This window comes from Rissa tridactyla, chromosome 5 (assembly GCF_028500815.1).
Source record: "Rissa tridactyla isolate bRisTri1 chromosome 5, bRisTri1.patW.cur.20221130, whole genome shotgun sequence".
In the NCBI taxonomy this organism is placed as follows: domain Eukaryota; kingdom Metazoa; phylum Chordata; class Aves; order Charadriiformes; family Laridae; genus Rissa; species Rissa tridactyla.
This window is the reverse complement of record NC_071470.1, coordinates 49,231,720-49,250,793: the sequence shown is the minus strand read 5'-3', so window position 1 is coordinate 49,250,793 and position 19,074 is coordinate 49,231,720. Positions and strand designations below refer to the sequence as shown.

General features: G+C 40.4%; 1 protein-coding gene across 6 annotated transcripts in view; it reads right to left on the bottom strand.

Moving 5' to 3' along the window:
• Positions 1 to 19,074, bottom strand: part of SH3D19 (SH3 domain containing 19) — a 112,696-nt gene that overhangs the window by 45,706 nt on the left and 47,916 nt on the right. The window lies entirely within an intron of this gene.

Below are 19,074 nucleotides of genomic sequence, written 5' to 3'. Positions count from 1 at the left end.
ATCTTCCTTTTCAGTTGACATTGCATTTTTCAGTAATAACTTGGTGGGTGGGGTTAGACAGGAAGACAACGTGACCAAAAATTCGCTGATACGCAAGGACAGAAAAATGTTTCCTTTTGTCAACTCATCTGTTTTCTTGGTAAGACTAAGGTTTCTGATGCCTCTCTTCTGAAGGTCTTATTTAACAGATACGGCAGCCCTTACTATTTGTGTGGGTAAAAATCAAAACTAACTTGGGATTATTGTTTTCAGAAAGTGTTGCTAATGGAAAAATATGTTTTTAATAACCTGCCACTTGTGCAAAGCTGCAGAGGAGATTAAAAAAAAACCCACAATACACAACTACTTCAGAAAAGGACATTTTTTGCTCTTTCTTCTTTCTTTTTAAAAAAAAAAAACCACAACAGGTAAACAGTACTTGTGGTAAGAAGTCTCTGTTAGTGCTGAATAGTCTTTTTGAAGGTTGAAAACAAATAGACTATATTTGATTTAAATTAAAATAATATCTTAATTACAACAGAAAGGCACACTAATCAAGTTTTTTCTGGAAAACTTCCACCACAGTCTTCACCAGCAGTATAACAGCAGGAATGTTAGTACAGGGCGGGCATCAGCATCTTAACACCGCTCTCACTCTGCCCATAGCAGGCGTGCGACACACCAACTCTGTCAGGGCTCAGTTTAGCTCCACGTGCCCTTCCACTGCAATTGCTGATGGCCGCAGTTACTCCAGTGGGATGAAGAACAGGGGGATTTGGAGGAGAGAAGAAAGAAACAGTCAAAAAGGACGTGGATGAAAAATGTCCTCCCTCTACAGTCATTCTGAAAACTAATTAAGACTAGAAATCAATGTGGCTCTGACTGAACTTTTTTCTGAAATAGTTTGGCTAGTCTAGGATAAACAATGCCTATTTTGTCTGGTTTCAGAAACAGTTCAAATGTGTCTTGGCCCCTATCCACACAGCTAGCAAAGCTGCGTTAGAAAACATTTCTATCAGTCATATTTCACTATGCATTCTCAGCAGAAAAAGATTCTGATTTTCCTTCAAAATGCCCCATCATAATACAGCCTTATCTTTAAGAAACCTTTTTAGTTGTATGTTCCTCACATGTGTACCCCAGACTCCTTTTTCTCTTCCTTATAACTCAAGTCTCTTTCTTTTGGATGCTCGTTTTCTAAACTTTATTTTTCTGCTTTCATTGCTGTGAATAACTATCTTTAAAGTTTTATTTTAATCATATTTAGTATCAGACAGGAAGGAGACTGAAGTCTGGTAACAGGAATCTGAAATCTTTTGGCGTAGCAAAAACTTTCTATACTCAGAATTCAAGATTTACTTAAGTTTTATAGCAGGAAATTAGGAAATCTACAAAGTATGCATATTCAAGTGTCAGTAAGAACCAAATGGAACAAGTTAAGTTCTTTCTTTTGCTGGCAAGAGTGCTTCGACCCATTGCAATTTGCCTCAGAACCTGATGAGCACTTTCAGATATGAGTAGGTATTTTTGGCTAGAAATCATAGGGGGAGTCATGTAGGCAAAAGTTCAAGTTTTCCATGCAACATGAGGACCAAAAAGGTATAGAAAACAATTTTAAAATCAAAATGCGAAGAACAAAGAAGCAAAACCTTTCACACAACCAGCCTAGCATATATCAAGACCAAGGCAGTTCAAGTATGCAACTACCTGTGTAATTTAGAACCCAGGACAACACGGTTATGTTAGAAAAACTTACGAGCTTACAGGCAAAACAAGCTGTTAGCAGATAGTTTTTCTTTTCCACTTTCCATTAACAGGTCACCCATCAACAAACTTTTGGCAAAGTGCTATGTTTCCTACCCCCAGGAGAGTTTGATTCACATTTAGCTTACATTTATTTAAGTGCTTCAAAAACATGGAAATGGGAGTGGATGTAGAATTTTCCCCCCCCCCCGAAGCCCTGTAAAGAACTGCAAATTTCATAACTTTGTTACACACTAAACCCCAGTAATTTAAATAAGATGCTGGTTTTGGGGCAGATTGATTTTGTTATGCTGAGCTAAACCCTCCCCGTTCCACAGGCAACAACTTCTGGTCTCTTGTCCTGTCATGCAAAGACAGAGTGATAAAGGTTGCTAATATCCTCCTCTGCTCCGCAGTTAATGACACATTTTCTCTCAAGCCATCCAAATAATTAACAATCAAATTGAATTTAATTCTCCTATTTGATGATGTAGGAGCTGCTGCAATTACTTCGCAATGTGGAGTCCCTGCTCTTTCCACCTCCTCCTCCTGTCCATAAGGCACAGCAATGAACCAGAGCACACACAAAATCCCCACAAACACGTGTCAAGGAAAAATGGAGAGGGAAAAAGTTTAATCTGTGGGATCTCTGATCCTGGTCCCAGTGCGACTCCCACGACAGTTACATCAGAACACCTGAGGGGTCAGCATGACAATAACCAGCCCCACCTCCTGTGTTGCCCTGTAATGTATATAAGCAAAGTCCAAACTCATTGCTGGAAGAAAACAGAGCAAACAGCAGGAAGACAGACCTTTCAGCGCATTAAAGACTCTGAGAAACATTAGCTCCAACACCACCCCAGCCATACCTAATATGGAATAAGTAAAGATGCAAACTATTCATCCATCCCATATACGATTTACCGTGCAGGAGTGGACAACCAGAACAACTCCTCTGACATCTGCAGATTTGTCCTAGACCCCTGTGCACTGTTAATTTAAAGCACAAACTTTGTTTCATTTCCAGCTAAAGCAGCAGCTTCATTGAGCTTCACCTGCCAGCCCTTCAAAAGGGGGAACTAACCCACCTCGGTGGGGCCCCCTGCACACGCAAACAAACCCACTCGAATAGGTTCAGCTGGGACCCGTAAGCTGCTGTACCTGCTATGCTGAAAGCAGCTGGGTACTTTAAGTCGGCTGTAATATGAAAAGGGTCCCAATGGGTCACCGTTTCTGAAAGATAAAGAACCTGCAGTGGTGTGTTTGAAGATGTTTAAACACTTACTCACTCCTCTTGGCAGGCTTTATTCTGGGTTTCAAGGACAGGTTTTCTAAATATAAACACTTGAGGAAAACACTTCAAAAGCTTATTTGAGGTCTGTGTATTGGGGAAATAAAATTGCCACAAGCTAGACTGGGCAAAGAGCTGTAAACTGTTTAGTGGAATAAGTGCACTTACTGTGCATAAACCACAGTCTCTCCCTCACTGGAGGCTCTGCTCCGACACTTTTACTTGCACTGAGCAGTGTCTCTCTTCAAACACAACTTCAGTGTAGCTATGGTATTTCTCAAAGGCCCACTCCTGCGGGGTGACTCCTGACCCAACGCAGTGACCGTGCGAGTCTCACTCACCTGAACAGTCCCCACACTACAGAGGAAGGGAGGTGCTGTTCAAGCGGAATAAAGCTCAAATCACACGGGCACCTCTGAGTGAACAGGCGGGGATTTGTCTGTGCCCGGAGCAGGACAGCATTTAAGTCACACGTTACTCAAGCAAAGAGGCCAAGAGGTCCTGACTACCTTTTCACCCACACATCTTTTATCTGATTCAGGAGCAGCAGTGGCTCCAGCCCAGTTGAGGGCAACTCATAGACTGTTCCCACCAGCCGGCTGATGGTGAGCCAGCTCTGCTGCTCAGTACAAACAGGCAGAGGAGTGCTGGGCTTTACCTGCCTCTGGAGGGCACAGGCAGCACTGGCTTGTGACTGCTCCCTCCTGCCTGTGAGCATACCCATTTAGGGGGTCTCCTCTGGCTATCTACAGTCTTCTGCCCTACGGGTTGTGATACTGCTTGGGATACAAAGACATCCCAAGCTACCGTCCTGTCTCAGCATCTCTCCTTCATCCACTTCCACCAGTCTCCTATTGGCTTGCATGGGATTCTCAGCAGGCCCTGAGCAATCCTCCATAACGCCTGCTCCCTTTATCAGAACCAGGACTTTGTCCCTTTATCAGACCAGTTTCTTTGTCTGAACTGATACAGCAATGAATATTCTACAGGAAAACTGATTGCACTTCTTTCATACATCACTCCAGACATACACAAAAGTCAGGGGGGTGGGGGAAGGAAAGAGTGAAAAAGAATGATCACTTGTAAAAAACAAATATACTGAAGCATCTGCTGCAAAGTCTCAAAATTTATCCTTCACGTCATGTTATACAAAGCTTTTCTTAAAGTATCAGTCTTTAAGTTCACACACCTTTGTAAAAGCTTTTTAATATATTTTTAATTGTGATGGTTCTCACTCTGTCTTACATGTATACACACACACACACAGTAAAAAAAGTTAAAATGTTGCTATTTTTAATGTCTTATGACTGCTTGGAATGTGAGCCAAGAATTTTTAAATAGCTGATGTTGAAATTACTGTAAGGCAAAACACTAGTTTAATAAAAGGCATCATATATTCCTCTCAGTTACTTTAGAATCATGCCGTCTTTGTAAAAGCCAGCGTACTACAGTGTAACATTTTAAAAACTTATTAGAAGGCATTATTCCAAACACAGAATGTTTAAAATGCCACCTAAATGATTTCACTGCAGACTGAATTACAGAAAGATGTTAGCAATTTTATAGTTAAATTAAGGGTGGTGCAAAAGATCAGATTTACCACCTTACCCACCCTTACAGCGGGCCAAAGACAGACCTGTTATTTTGACCAAAAAGCTCCCAAAGCTAGGACAGAAGAGTCACAGCTATCTCATATTCATGATGTGGATGCAATAGACAGAACTGTATTAATTCTGTGGATTAAGTGAATCTACACTGAAAATGGATCCACAGTGTTCAGTCTCTTCAACGCCTCCACTGCAGAGGACTCCCAGTCTTCCAGCTGATACGTGTGAATTAGATTACGTGGCACTCAGGCTCCAGGTGCAGTCTCCCCCTTAGCGTGAGAGAAGCCGAGACTGCGCAGCCCGTAGTCCCAGCTTCCCCAGGCTCACTGTTCCCACCAAGAGTTGTGTCGGTGCTGACATTGTCACAAGTCTGCTGGATCAGCCACGTGATTTTGCTAACAACAAACAATCCCATCCCAAACATCCCGATTAGTTTTCAGCCAGCCAGGCTGCTTGCTCCAGCTGGCTGCAGAGCCCCACAAGCACAAGGGTGACGCTGGAGAAGCGGTGGGAACGGACAGCCGGGGAGGCCAGCAGCCGTCCCTGGGGGAAGCAGCTCAGGCTCTGCTCTCAAAAACAAACCTTAAATCCATGACTCTGCAGCTAATCTGACAGCAAATTACCAAATGCTGGCTATGCCTCAGGTCAGCTGTTCTTCTCACCCTTCGTTATCAGTTGGTCCACTCTTTTCTTATTCCCCCACCCCCCAATCATCTGATCATCCAGATTGGCTCACTGGGACATCAGACAAGCACCAGAAAAAAGCAGCTGGCAGCAGCCTGGCACCACAGTGATCTCTCTGTAAAATGAAGACACTTTCTCATGTTCTCTGCGAAATCATGGGGTATTGTCATGGCTCCGCAAGTACAGAAGGCTAATAAAGATCCAGCCACCTAAGAAATCACATGCTCAATAGTACAGATCTGGTCATCTAGGAAATCAGGCTCACCCCGGTACAATTTTACTTCTCTCCTGGGTCCAGCCCCAAAAGCAAGTAATCCTGAACCAGTAATTAAATCCAGTGACAATTCAGTCCTCATCACTATGCTGAGAATGTCTACTTCTCCATCACTTAATGAATGCCACAACTGTGACTTCCCACTGTCTGGACAAGTGAGGATGTAGTTAAGAAGCAGCTAAAATCCAGCTGCTCAGCTAATTAAAACAGCTCACATTGATCAGCATAGGGAAATTCTTTCAGGAATTGCTCTCTAGCTGTTTCTTCAACCACTTATTACATATTCATGTGCTTGTCACTGTCATACTTGGGGATCATATTTTACCTACCAAACCTTCAATTTTAAGGCAGAACACAGGCAGGAAGTCAAAGCAGATCATGGCAGCAGATGATAACATTTCACACTCCAATTCTCACAGCAAACTAGAAGTCCTGAGGTTGCAACAGCTTCCACACTTAATAATGTCCAGCTTAGACCTTGAAGCTGAGACACCTCCCAGATTTTTTGTGAATCAGTCACTCAGCTCGTGTACACCCTGAATTAACTCTTTCCTGATACCCTGCATTAACTCTTTCCTGATCTAGAGCTACAGACATGCTAGCTAGAGTTCCCCTCTCCTTTTCTTTCAGGTAACAACCTGAGCTGAACTGCACCTTGCCCCCAAAGATGACTGTACGAACACACCCATTCCAGAAAGGCAAATCCTCAGCGCGTGATTCAAGTTATTTTCTGTCTTCATTCTATATTGACTGATTTCAGCTCGCAATAAAATGTACATTACAAGAACAGAGGGCTCTACTTATTGAAGTTTGGCCCTCCTGTAACAGCTAAGAAGATTCTCCTCTATGCCATCTATCAACATATTTTTACTCACTGTTGCAATAAGCCTGCTAGTATGTTTTGAATAAGATTAATAAATAGTATTTACGCTTTAATAACAATTTAACTTTGGTAGTAAATATTTCTAGCAGTAGCAAGCACCTATAATTTTACTAATAGCATAATAGCAATGTAGCACTGTAAATGTAAATGCAGGTATCAGTGAATTGTCATAGTGATAGTGACAGCATATTTGGGCCCAGCCAGCAATATATTCAGACACAAAAGTAAGGGTTAAAAAAATGAAGGGAAGAACCAGCTCTTTCAGATAAAACAACTCAGTTGTAAACCGCAGCTTCTTCTGATGGAAATTCTTTACCATTAAAGTCTAAGTAGTTTCTGCATTTGCAAATGGCGAAAGATGAGAGTGCCCTACTTCTACCGTCAAACAATACAAACAAAGCTTGTTCCTGAAGAATGGTTCTTTGGTTCAATTATTTGCAGTAGCATTTCAGTCAGTAAATCAAAGCCCTCTCTAGCAACTGACAGGACATATATCTCTGCTTCATACATCTCTGTACATCAAACACAATCTGGTGGCTGAATGAGGTCCAGAACCTTTATAATTGACATCACAGATGAATAAAACCTGGTTTAATCATGAAGGATGAGCAGGACAAAGGCATAAAGAAAACCTGTTGATCTTGATCAACAGAATTCAAGATATCTTTACAAGGCTTTAACTATTATTAAGTATGGATATTAGATTTTCTTCAAATAGTCTGTGTACTTCATAGAACATATAAGTATAGTGTTAAGGCTATCTTTAAAGTTTTGTAAAGCGGGAAAGCGGTATGTGAATGAAGCATTAATGATTACTAACAAAACAGATAATGCTTTGCTTTACAACAGTATCTTCAATGCCTACTAAACAGGTTACCTCCAGATCAACAAGGAGAAAAGAAAAGAATAGGTCGAGCAGGAGGAAATCACTCAAAGTAGTCCAAAGATGGGTGTATTTCAGGTGGCCTTTTGAAAACGTAGAGGCTAAGAAGCTTAGGAATAGAAACACAACAGGGCATGGCTCCAGAGAGGACGAGCAGGAACAAATGGGTGTTGACTGCAAGGGCGAGAACTCAGCAGGACCCAGAGGATGCATGAGCTGGAGGTGAGGAATCTGGAGGAAAATGCTCAGGTTCTTGCAAGCATACAGACTTCAAAGACTTCAGAGCAGTAATGAAACCCAGGAAACAAGGTATAGGTGCTTCTTATTTTGCCTAGACCTGCTTGTTTCCTGTGTAAAAAAAAAAAAAAAATCTGTGTAAAATATAGGCCCATTTGCTTCACCTATTGTGCATCCTTTGAGGAAGACACTAGTACATGTATGAGTAAGGAGTTCCTGGGGAATCTTTAGGCATCTTAAGGCACCTGGTAGATGGATAATTGAGTCTCACTTCAAAGGGACAGTACCAAATGGCTTCTACACTCAGCAGTTAAGATAGTATCTGGATCCCACCTAGTCAGAGATTAACAGCATACAATTCCAGCTCTGTAATATAAAAGCCAGCCATTTGAGAAGAACATAAAACGCAAAGTTCAACTGCAGCCACAGAAGTGAGATTACAAGAAGTGTTCAAAGCTGGTGTCACCCCAGTGCCAAAAAAATCAGCTGAGCACCTTTGAGAATTTCAAAGTATGACGATGACCAATGCTGATGATGGCCAACGCTGAGCTCTTTGACAAGTCCCATTCAGTAGGATTTCCATGCTCCTTTAGGCTAATTCAACTTCTTTGTAGGCCATCTGAGTCAAATAAGCATCGTGAAATGTGTTGTAGTTTAAGCTTTAGCTGAGTGAGGAAAAAAAAAGGAATTTTCTCATCGTTTTAATTATAGACGTATGTTGAGAGCAAAAACAATTGTTGTGAAGGGACAGTCTATAAAACAGATGTATTAATATATATGCATCAAATATAGTGAAGTCTTAACTCAGCTCTTAAAAACAAAAACCCTTCTACACTGTAAATGTGAACCAGCAGCCAAAACCAATGGGTGTAAGAATATGACAAGGTCATCCATATAAAGAGACATATGGGCTTCAAAGGGGCCATTTGTATTTATAAATAAAAGAAGATAAATCATTTAGCAAGCAGCAGAAGGACTCACGCTCAACCCTCCCATGTTAAAGCCTCACAAAAGTAAAACTATCTTCATGTGTGATCACATCTTGTTCCAATGGACTGTTGACTCACCCAGTTACACCCTACAGTATGTGAGGTCCATGAACTTGTAACAGTGGCCCTTACAGAAAGCACAGTGCACAGAAATTGTAAAATTATATCTCATAACCACACCCTTCACTAGACCCGTCTTTCCAGAAAGTGCCCTGCATGCAGCTCAGTCAGAGAAACGGCATCTTTGCCTATACGCTCTTCCCTTGCCCTTCCTCCAAAAACACTGAAACACTTCCTTTTCTTCTCTACCACAGATATTGATGGAACTTTTGGTTACAAAATACAGAAAATGATTCCTCGGAAACTTGCACTACATAACAACAAACCATACATTCATACATCTGTAGGTCTACAATGTTTACCTCCATGTTTAAATATGACCTTAAAGTGCAGTCTTTTTTATTCATTCACAAAGATCCAGCAACTCTGAGACTAAGGTCAACAATTCCCAAAAGATACGCATCAAAGATTATTTTTCAAGTCTTGGAATTCTGCTTCTACAAGAATGTAGGTAGGGTACAGCGTATAGGTAAAGGTAATCTCTTTGTTAGCCCAAGTTGTGGAAAAACGACCAAGTTTTTAGATAGTCAAAATCTTTTCCAAGGGTGAAACAGAAGCATCAACCATCAGAGCTGAACAGATTTTTAAAATCACAACTAAACTTCCAAAACTTGCATCTACCCCAAACACACTGCAAAACCCTGATAGGCGGCCACAGCACTGAATTCGCTGTAAGAGCACTCTACCTACCTCAACAACCAAGAGAAGGTCTTTAGCTACTGGGGACACTTCTTTGACTCATCTTTGAGCAAGTCACCATTCAAACATACTATAAGACAGGAAGAACTTCCTCCACCCTCAGTCATACACCCTGGCAGTCTTACGACATCATGGACCTCAAATTATATGGCAAATCAGTAAATAGTGTAGCCCCTAATGGATGGTTATAGCTTGGAAGAAATAATCCCTATCATCACCTTTCCTCACCCAACTAAATTTAGCTTCAGAAAAAACACCTTGTAGAACAGATTGAACCAGACCTTTCCAGAGCAACAGTCCTAAGAAATACCTTGCCAAAACATTTCACAGCCACAGAAATCAATGCCCCTCCCTAGCCTGTAAGAATCCGCAAAACACATGGCTCTTTCATATGCTATGCGCTTCAATCAATGCACCATATGCCATCAGGTAAACTAGGCCAAGGAAATTAAGAGCCACAAACTATCAGGTTCAGCTCACTGAGGCAACTGAACGAACAGAAAACCCAGGGACCAGAGGGGTTAACCCTTCTCTCGTAATAACCACTTCATCGTTGACCCTTGATTCCAAATCTTAACTAAGACAGGCTTAGAGAATAATATTTCTTTTAAAAAATAAAATCTCCAGTGCAGCTTAAAGGCTCCGAGTTCAGATAACATAACAGGTAATTTCTCTAACCTCCAGTCTCAGCGATGCCCTTAACTCCAAAGGCAGTAAGTTGTTCCTGTCCTCCTTCTCATGTCAGCCAACAACCTTAACCCCCTCTGCCCTTGCTAACATGCCTCTGAGCCTCCAAAACTAATAGTGACCTTTTCCTTAAGACTCCCTAATTGATTAACACAATCTATTTAACTCCAGAACAACAGCATTTTAACTTTATCAAGAAGCTTTGCCAGCTATAAGGAATGACAGCTCCGTCTCTTACACTACAGGACATAGAAAGCATTATTAAAACTAGCAGACACCAAGTTTGAAAGAGTCAAAGTAACATTTCAGCGTGCAACATGTTAAACTGTGGCACTGCTTCCCACAAAACACTGTGGGTGCTAAAATGAATTACAAAAAATGAATTAAAAAAAAAAACTACAGAAAATCCATTGAGGGCTATAAAATACAAAGCATCACCTCTCTCAGAGACCCAGTGCCACACAAATCTGGATGCTGACAGAATGCATGGATACTTTCCAATGCCACTTGTTTTTTTCCTTATCTTCTTCCTTAGGCTTCAACTTCACACATCAGCAAAGACAGAATAAGAATACTGGAATAGGTGGACTTCTGGACTGCTCCACAAAGGCCATTTTTATACCCTCAGTTGTCTTTCAGGATGGGGGGAGGTCCCCTGACTGACAGCTTCACCATTTTTTCCAGTTACTTCAGTTGCTCTAGTAAGATAAATCTTAAGATAAAAGGACAAATCTTGGATTGCTTGCTTTTTAAAGACATGTGAAAATCCTGATTTTTTTAATGTGGAAATAATCTTGTCAATTTCTAGTTTACGCCCTCCAAGAATGTTAATGATTTTGTTTTCAATTGCCATTCAAGTACATCCGCATTACACTAAGCAAAATACCTGTTTAGCACCTGCAGCAAGGCAGTTACTGCACTAAGAAGTGCATTTTGTCAATTCAAATACTAACAGACATAATTTAAAAAAACTACAAAAGACAGTATGGGAACGGTAATTAAAGGAAATACAGAGAACTGTGTCATCATTTCAGATCTGTCCTAGATGGAAAAAAAAGAAATGCTGTCATTAACTGAAAGCATTGGTAGTCTGTTCATTGTAAAATGTTCGTTTAAAAGAACACATTTCGTTATCAACAGCCTCAGAAGGAAGAAGATGGATTGGGCAGTAATGCAAATAATTTTCTGTCCTATACACCAGTAAGGTGTAGTGAGAGAGCCTCTCCTGCAGGTGTCATTACTGTACTTGGCCCATGATACTGTACTCTTTCTTCCTAGCTGCCCAACCTTCACCTGTCAGGACCTCTACATGATTTTAGCTATTCATGGACATAGTATTTTAGAAGGAGCAGTGGAAACAAGGTAACAAAACCCCATGATGGTCTTAAAAGCAGTTGTCCAAAAGAAACTGTGCTCTTGGGAGAGAAGCGAAACTTCCTGAACTGGAGCAATTATAAAATGATACCAGTATTGTTTGAACTAATACTATATTAATACTAGATGCTGGTGTGTGAGGGGATAGGGAAGCAGAAGTCCAGACTACATGGAATAGAAGAATTACAATAGTAAAACTAAAGCTATTTCTTTCCACTAAGCATTTATTCCAAGCAAAAATATTGCTTAATATAACACGAGATCACTGATGTACTTCTTTTGCTTGAACTAGATATTATGTTGTAGATCAAAAGACAGAATTAACAAAGTAATCATTGTTTGTGATTAGAACGCTATGATTAAATTTGGACCTTCTCTGTAATTAGAAGTCAACCTTTGTCTCAAGCCTCAGGAGATGGGAATGTCCACTATACCCAGAACAGATGACAAACCTCTCGTTAACAACTCTCCCAAGATTAAGATGTGGCTATGCATTCTTATAAAGACTATACTTACATGAATACGTTCCACATTTAGGATTGTGTGGTCTAATTTCAGTCCTCTGTAGCAAGGGACCTGCCTGTGACCTGCCTTGACTTTAGCCTTCAAGGGTACAGGCAACTTGACTTTTTGTACCACTGAATCTTTATTCTCTTCCTGAAGCTGAAGTAGTTGGAAACAGATGCAAAAGCAGCTCATCCTTGTCTACACTAAGGGCTAGTGCCAGCTCAGTTGAGCCCGTGGTTTGTCACAGATGGCCAAAGCTGGGACAAATCCCATACGTAAACATGGCCTAAATTCAAATGGTGATACCTGCACTGAGTAAAATACCGCTTTTGAAAGCGGAAACGCAATGTCTCACAAATGATAGGATCAGAGTATAAAGTACAGCTGTGCAAACTGCACAGCAAGCATTAGAAATACAGGAAGAAGGAAGAAACTATCAATGTGACAGGCCTCACTACAAATATTTTTCTCCCATGATGTAATGAGGATGCAACTGAAACATGGTTTGAAAGACTACTTGATCAATCATTTCTCTGATCAACCTACCAAAACAGATACTATTTAAGGTAACCTATTACCTATACTAGACTGATCTGCACACACCAAAGAATAACTTGCAATGAAATGACAAAGTAGGTGAGCAGTACAGAAAAAGAGAACCAAAAAAAAAAAGGAAGAAGTAACAATCTCTGCTCTCTTGTGCACATCAGAGTTAAGAGGCCATGGAAACGAACACAATATAACTGCGAACTCTCCCACTCAAATTCCAGAGGTGAAGGAAAACATAGGTACTGACCTGAGCCTAGACAGAAACCTACACAAATCCTTAGGGAAATAAACCAAAGCTCAAGTATCAGCTCCAGAACTCTTAAAATATCAACATGCAATTCTTTCAGAGAGAACCAAACTACTACTACTTCTGAGCTGGAAGGTTACAACCTGCTGAGTCTGCCTCCTCAGCCCTGACACATATCCCATAGGCTTCCCCTAGCAGCTGCTGCTTCTCTTTCTCTGTTTTCTTTGAGGCTATTACAAATACCTTTGGAAAGAATTCTCTTCCAGCCCTCTTTCCCATCCACCAGATGAATTTCATGTGCTATTTGTCATTAAAACGTCTTGGGGAAAAAAAAAGGATAATCATAAAGAAGCAGAATTATAACCATGCCTGATTAATTTGGCCTATCACGTTACTTATAACAGAGTATTCTGTTCTCCCCACAGCTTCCATCCACCTCAGAGCAGGGTTAAAAGCCAAAGCCATATGGGTGTTTTAAAGAGAATTATTGCCATTTTATAGGGAAAAAGTGAAATCTTCTCAAAATGCCCTTTAAAAAGAAAGACTCATGATTAAATAAACTGCAATGTGTAATTGTGTGCTTCCTGAAACCACCTTTTCTAGAACTAAGGTCTATCATGGTTGTTTATGCCCCAGACAATTCTCCTAATGCACATGGAGAGCGGCCTTATGTCTGGATGGTCCTCAGTACCTTCTACTGGAGTCTCCTCCACGAAGTGATGGGACAGTGAACTTGCTCATGTATACAAGATGCCCAAAGGAGCACTGAAATTCTTTCAGTAAAGAAGGAGGGTCAACCCTTTTCTCTTTATTCCTTCAACAAGCATCTCATTCTCAGCATTATTTTCCATTATGAATTAGCATAAGCACTGGAGAGCAGCCCAGACAACGGAAGGAGTTGTTCAGGGCACCGAAGCAAACAGTCCTTCAAAATTCCCTTCGCAGAAACCAGGAACAGAGAGCTCTTTTATTAAAACAAATCCCTCTTCTCTGTTTAGAAATAAGGAATCTGGGAGGCTGGCTAGGATGTGCCCTTCACAATAACTCTTTACCACTATCTGTGAGATGAATAGCCAAAAATCCCCAATGCAACAGTGATGAATTGGTGGCGTTAAAACAAACACCAGCAACAACAGGCTCTAGATACCCACATGATTCCTACTTGCCAACAACTAGGCTGAATCCATCTGCCATTTATTCCTCTGGTCTACCTGCAATTTTTTTTTTCCTCATTTACAGACAAGTATAAACCGAGCACAGAAAATTAACACTGCAAAGAATAAATTAAACTTAATGATTGATTGTGGCAAAGAAGCTGTCAAAGAAATATGCTGCACAAAATTGCTCCAGCTTATTCTGCTCCCAGGAGAACATCTCTGACATGCACAGCACGTGCTGCTGACCAGAAACACATGATAAACAAAAGAAAGACACATAGGCAGATTCCAGTCTCAAATTTCACCAGTTTAAATCCACACTAAACCAGTGGGATTGTACCACGCTCGAAGTGACTGAGACCAAAATTTAGCTCTCAGGACAAAAAAAAAAAAATGGAGCCACATGATCCTACATTTTAGATACCAACAACAGAAGTCATGATACCAAGCCCCTGTTTCCAGCTCTGCCATTGATTTATTGTGCGAATTCCAAGAAATCACTCTGCCCTCCTCTGCTGAACCTGCTTCATCTCTAAAGTGGAGACACAGCTATTTTTTACCCCAGGAGATCAGCCTTCTGATCCAACTAACCACATGAGCACTGGTAACAGCCCAAAGGAGGGAATGAGATCCTTCCTTCTGGAACAGCACAGGCTAAGCTCAGCTCAGGGCAATTGTGAAACTGCACCCCAAGGGTTTGGGAAGGAGGCTTTTTATTACATCAACTTCTGACCTGCTGGGAGCCTACAAAAGCAGGACCTTCCTCTTTTCACAACTTAAAAGCATGCTTAGCCTAAGAGTAACCTGCTACTCCTTAGCCTTAAAAATCGTAAAAGCTAAATATAAAGAATAAAAATCGAACAGTAAAACAAGTCTCATCCCCCAACATTTGTCCTTTCTTCTACACACAACCCTTCCCTTTCAGATGGAGCGTGAGCAAGGTTCAAAGTCCCAAACTTCAGATCTGTACTATAGCCTGTAACACTGGCTGGATGGGTAAAAGTCTGAAATTTTCCTCTGTGTGGAACAGCTGCATTGACGAGGTAATGTAGACATTGCCAGCAGACAATACAAGGCTTTTGAATGACAGCAATGAAAAACCATATTTCAGGATGCTTGTGGGAATGAAGCTGATCCCTCTGGATATAAAGTAGTCCAGTGTTTGAACTAAAGAACTAGATTGAGAGTGGTTCTTTTGACACTGTCTCCCACAGCATTACCATTTGGAAATCAAGTTAGTATGAGACAGACAAGCAGCCTATAAGTGGGCAGAAAATAACTGGGCCCAGTCTCTCTCTCCTGGGAGTTTTTCAAGACTTGGCTAGAAAGAGACATCATTGGCCTGATTTAGTGTTAGCAGCTTCCCACTATGAGCAAGATGTTGAACTACATAACCTCCAGAGGCCCCTTCCCACCATTTCCACCATTCTGTGATTTCTCAGTACAGAAGCAGCAGTAGCATCAGAAGTCTCTCCACATTGTCCATTTGACTAAGGCACAACAGAGAAGCAGAGGTCTTAAACAGGGTTACAAGAGCACCTCTCACTCTTTCCAATGCCCAATTCCAATACAGTACCCTAGATTTTAAATTTACCTAAAATACACAAAATCTGTTAAGTGGCCTACAAAATTAACAGTGAAATTACTCCTGCAGACAAAACAACTCAAGTTGTTACATGCACAAATGTCAGCAGCAGTTTCTGAGAGGCTTCAAAACTAGAACCCCTGGCTTCAGGCACTGGGAGCTACCAGGATTTCTGCAGCAGAAGGAAGGCTCCCATATTCCCCTTCAGAGGTGCAAATCTGGAACTATTAAATGAGTGACTGTAGACTGACCGTAATGGTTACAACACAGAAAATCCTGTTACTGTCTGTTTTCTCAAGACCTCAAAAGCATATTGATTCATAAAGGCACATTGGTAAAGTGAGGACAGTGGAACTGTTCCACTACGTTCTCAGGCCTGTGCCTTAAGACTCCCTTCATGCTCTGTTAAAGGCTTAAGATCTTAATTAAAAGGTGTCTTTCAGGCTTCACAGATCATCTGGGAAAACACATTCTTAAGATACAGTCAAACCAATATTGTAATATTTATTAAACACCATTTCACGAGATTATCATTATATAGCAGAAGAAACAGAAATGCAGAGAAGCTTTCACTAATGGAATTCTGCTACATAAAAAAAACTAAAACCAAAGTAAGATACAAAATACCATTCACAAAAATGATAGCTTGATTTACCAGATGCTCACTAAAGGGATCTGTAGCCCCTTTGATCAGCCACTCAAGTGCTTCTTTATAAAGGAACAAAAGACGGGTTGTGTCTATTTGTATTGTTGACTTGATGTATTTTAAATAAAAAAGCCCAATTTAGTTCGATCAAATGAAGGCAACCAGCCGTAAAAGAACTTTTACAATCAGCAGGCAGACTATATGCCACTAAAACCTAGAATCTACTTCTAGAAATGAAATAATTATTTTCTTCCCCCTCCCCATTTTAAGGGCAAGCTTTCTCAGTAGACTCCTAGATGTTAAAAACCAAGTGATCGATACACTACTAAATCTCTCAGTAAATTGTTGCAGTGTTTAGCTACCTTCATCCTCTCATCTCCAAGGTCAAGGCAAGTACAATGAATTATATCACATTACAGGACTCTGTTTAAGGATTTTTTCATCCATAATTCTTACCCCAAAGGAAAAAAAAAAAAAGCATAATGAAATTAATCCAATTCCTTCCACGAGCTTTACTCATTTTCAGGGATTAACTGCAAGTATGTGGATGCCTGAAATCTTCTATTCTATTACTATCATATAATTTTCAGTTTGAAAACATTAAGAGAAATAAGGCTAAAGGGTCTGCTTCTTTTGACCTTATTGACCTGTGTTACAGCAGTGCACAACCTGAAGCTATCAGAGCCAACAGTGCACGACTGACAGCAAAATCAAAAAATAATGATAATTACAGATCACTGTTGCCAGTCTAGATATATTTTTAATACTGTATGAAATATAATAATTGAAGGATGGTTAATATTAGGTCATGAAATTAAATGTCTCTTGATAAAAATTTAACATAGCAATAAGTATTATTTGGATTCAGGGAACATCTGTTTTGGTCTTACTAATGTGCTAATATTTAACAAAAAAAAATCAGTGCAGAGTGGTACATGAAAACTATATCCACAGGCCCTGTTCTGCTACTCCTCACTTATCTAAACTCTCCTGCGTGGCAGATGGTTGTTAATTGCCAGAAGAGGCAAAAGATAGTGTAATAATGCACATTTTGTAAGCATTATCTAGTATCTGTTTCCCTCTTTTTAAAGCATTACCTATGGTATTTAATTCATCCACCCCCAAAATTTCTTCCCAGTGTCATGCTAGATCCCAGTATTACCACTTAGAATACTCCACCTTCCTGTAGTATCTCTCCCATACTAAACATTTGATAGGCTAATAACAAAACCGGAATATTTGTCAGAGTTCCTGATAATGCTATAAATACATTTCACCCTGCATTATTTAAATGGCATCATCCTATAATAAAATGAACTATATTAAAGACCATTTATGTACTCTTATATCTAAAACAGTTTTTTATGTCCTTTTCATTGCAAATGAATTATGTCTGAGCTCTGTTTTAAAACCGTTCCTGCTTCATTGTATATGAGCTCTTCATCCCTAATACTGTGAAAGCTGATGTAGAAATACACAGAAACATGTAAGAACGTGGTGTTGGAAAGGACAAGATTTAGACCTCTGCAATCAGAAGAAATATTGTCATGTGATCTTTTTATTAAGCTGATCATGTTCCAGACTAAAACTTAACATTACAGAGCCCGAGGAAGAGTTGGTGGTGGTGGTTGTGCTTTTTTTTGTCTCTTCTTATCCTGGTGTTCCACATTTGTGATTGAACTGGACAGACCTGTGGGTAACATCTACACCCACTATTCCATCTTAGAATAGCTACCTTTCTCAAGGCTCATTGCATATGTCTTCATCTGGCCAGCTAGTATCTCCATGTCCACCTCCATTATTTTAAAGTAATTCTAGTGACGAAATTCTTGTTACTAGACCTCAACTCCTAGTACAAAGACATGCAGGGTCATTTTTGTTCCTGAGAGAGATGCCATGTTGTGCTTTAAGAGATGCATCCCACAACATGCAGCTTAAGGAAAGAGTAGACAAGATGCCTTTGAGCCACTGTATTTTCTCTTTCCCGTGTCATGAGCTGCCCCCGGAGAGGAAAGTGTCATGGGTGTAGTAGCTCATCATAAAATGGCATAAGCCATAAAACTGTCCCCAGTGGAACTCAAACAGCTCTGAAATACTGCCTATGTTAGAAGAGAAGTGTTCTTTGCACTTTAATTAAGTCTTGCATATTTCACTATTTAGTTTTCCCTCAGTTATTACAGCAAGGGCCTCTGGTCTTTATGAGGCTGCAGCTCTTTTCCCAGACATGATATGGCCAGACTGGGGATAAGAATCTCACCCAGCAATTTGTCACCACAGGATTATGTTTCCAACTATAATGAGAGATGAACCACAGAGTGGTGCACTATCAATTAGCAGAGTACATCATCTAAGTAAGGCAGGCCGCTCCTGTTCTGGCCTAGAAGCAGCAGCAAGACATGCACAAAACAACACTACCCTTTAGACAATGACTTTTCTTCCTCATAGCTCACCCTGGAAAGCAGAACTATCATGACATGATGGCCAGTGAGACTGAGATGGGGGCAGAAGATACACAGATATGGTTAGAAAGCATGTGCACTACTGACAGGAATGAAAGACTATTGGAAGCATGAAAGACTATTGGAAGCTGCATTTTTCTCAACATTATGAGCAAGATACATTACACTGTTATTTTCTATGTGCTTTCCATGTGAAAACTGGGAATCTGTAACCTAGACAACTTAGGGCAGTGTTTTATTGTCAGAGCTGGTCCACAGTTGAAATTCCAATTCCACGGAAAAAATCTGAAGTTTTTGGTTCCAAATTAGAACTTCTAAAATACACTCCAAAGCAACAAGGTACTAGTGGAAAGGACAAGCCAGAAAAAAGGGGAACAGACTGAAACTGTTTCAACCTTAAACTAAACATTTTGATAAAATTAGTTTTCCTTTTGATAATGATTTGGATTTATTTGACATTATTGTAATATGACA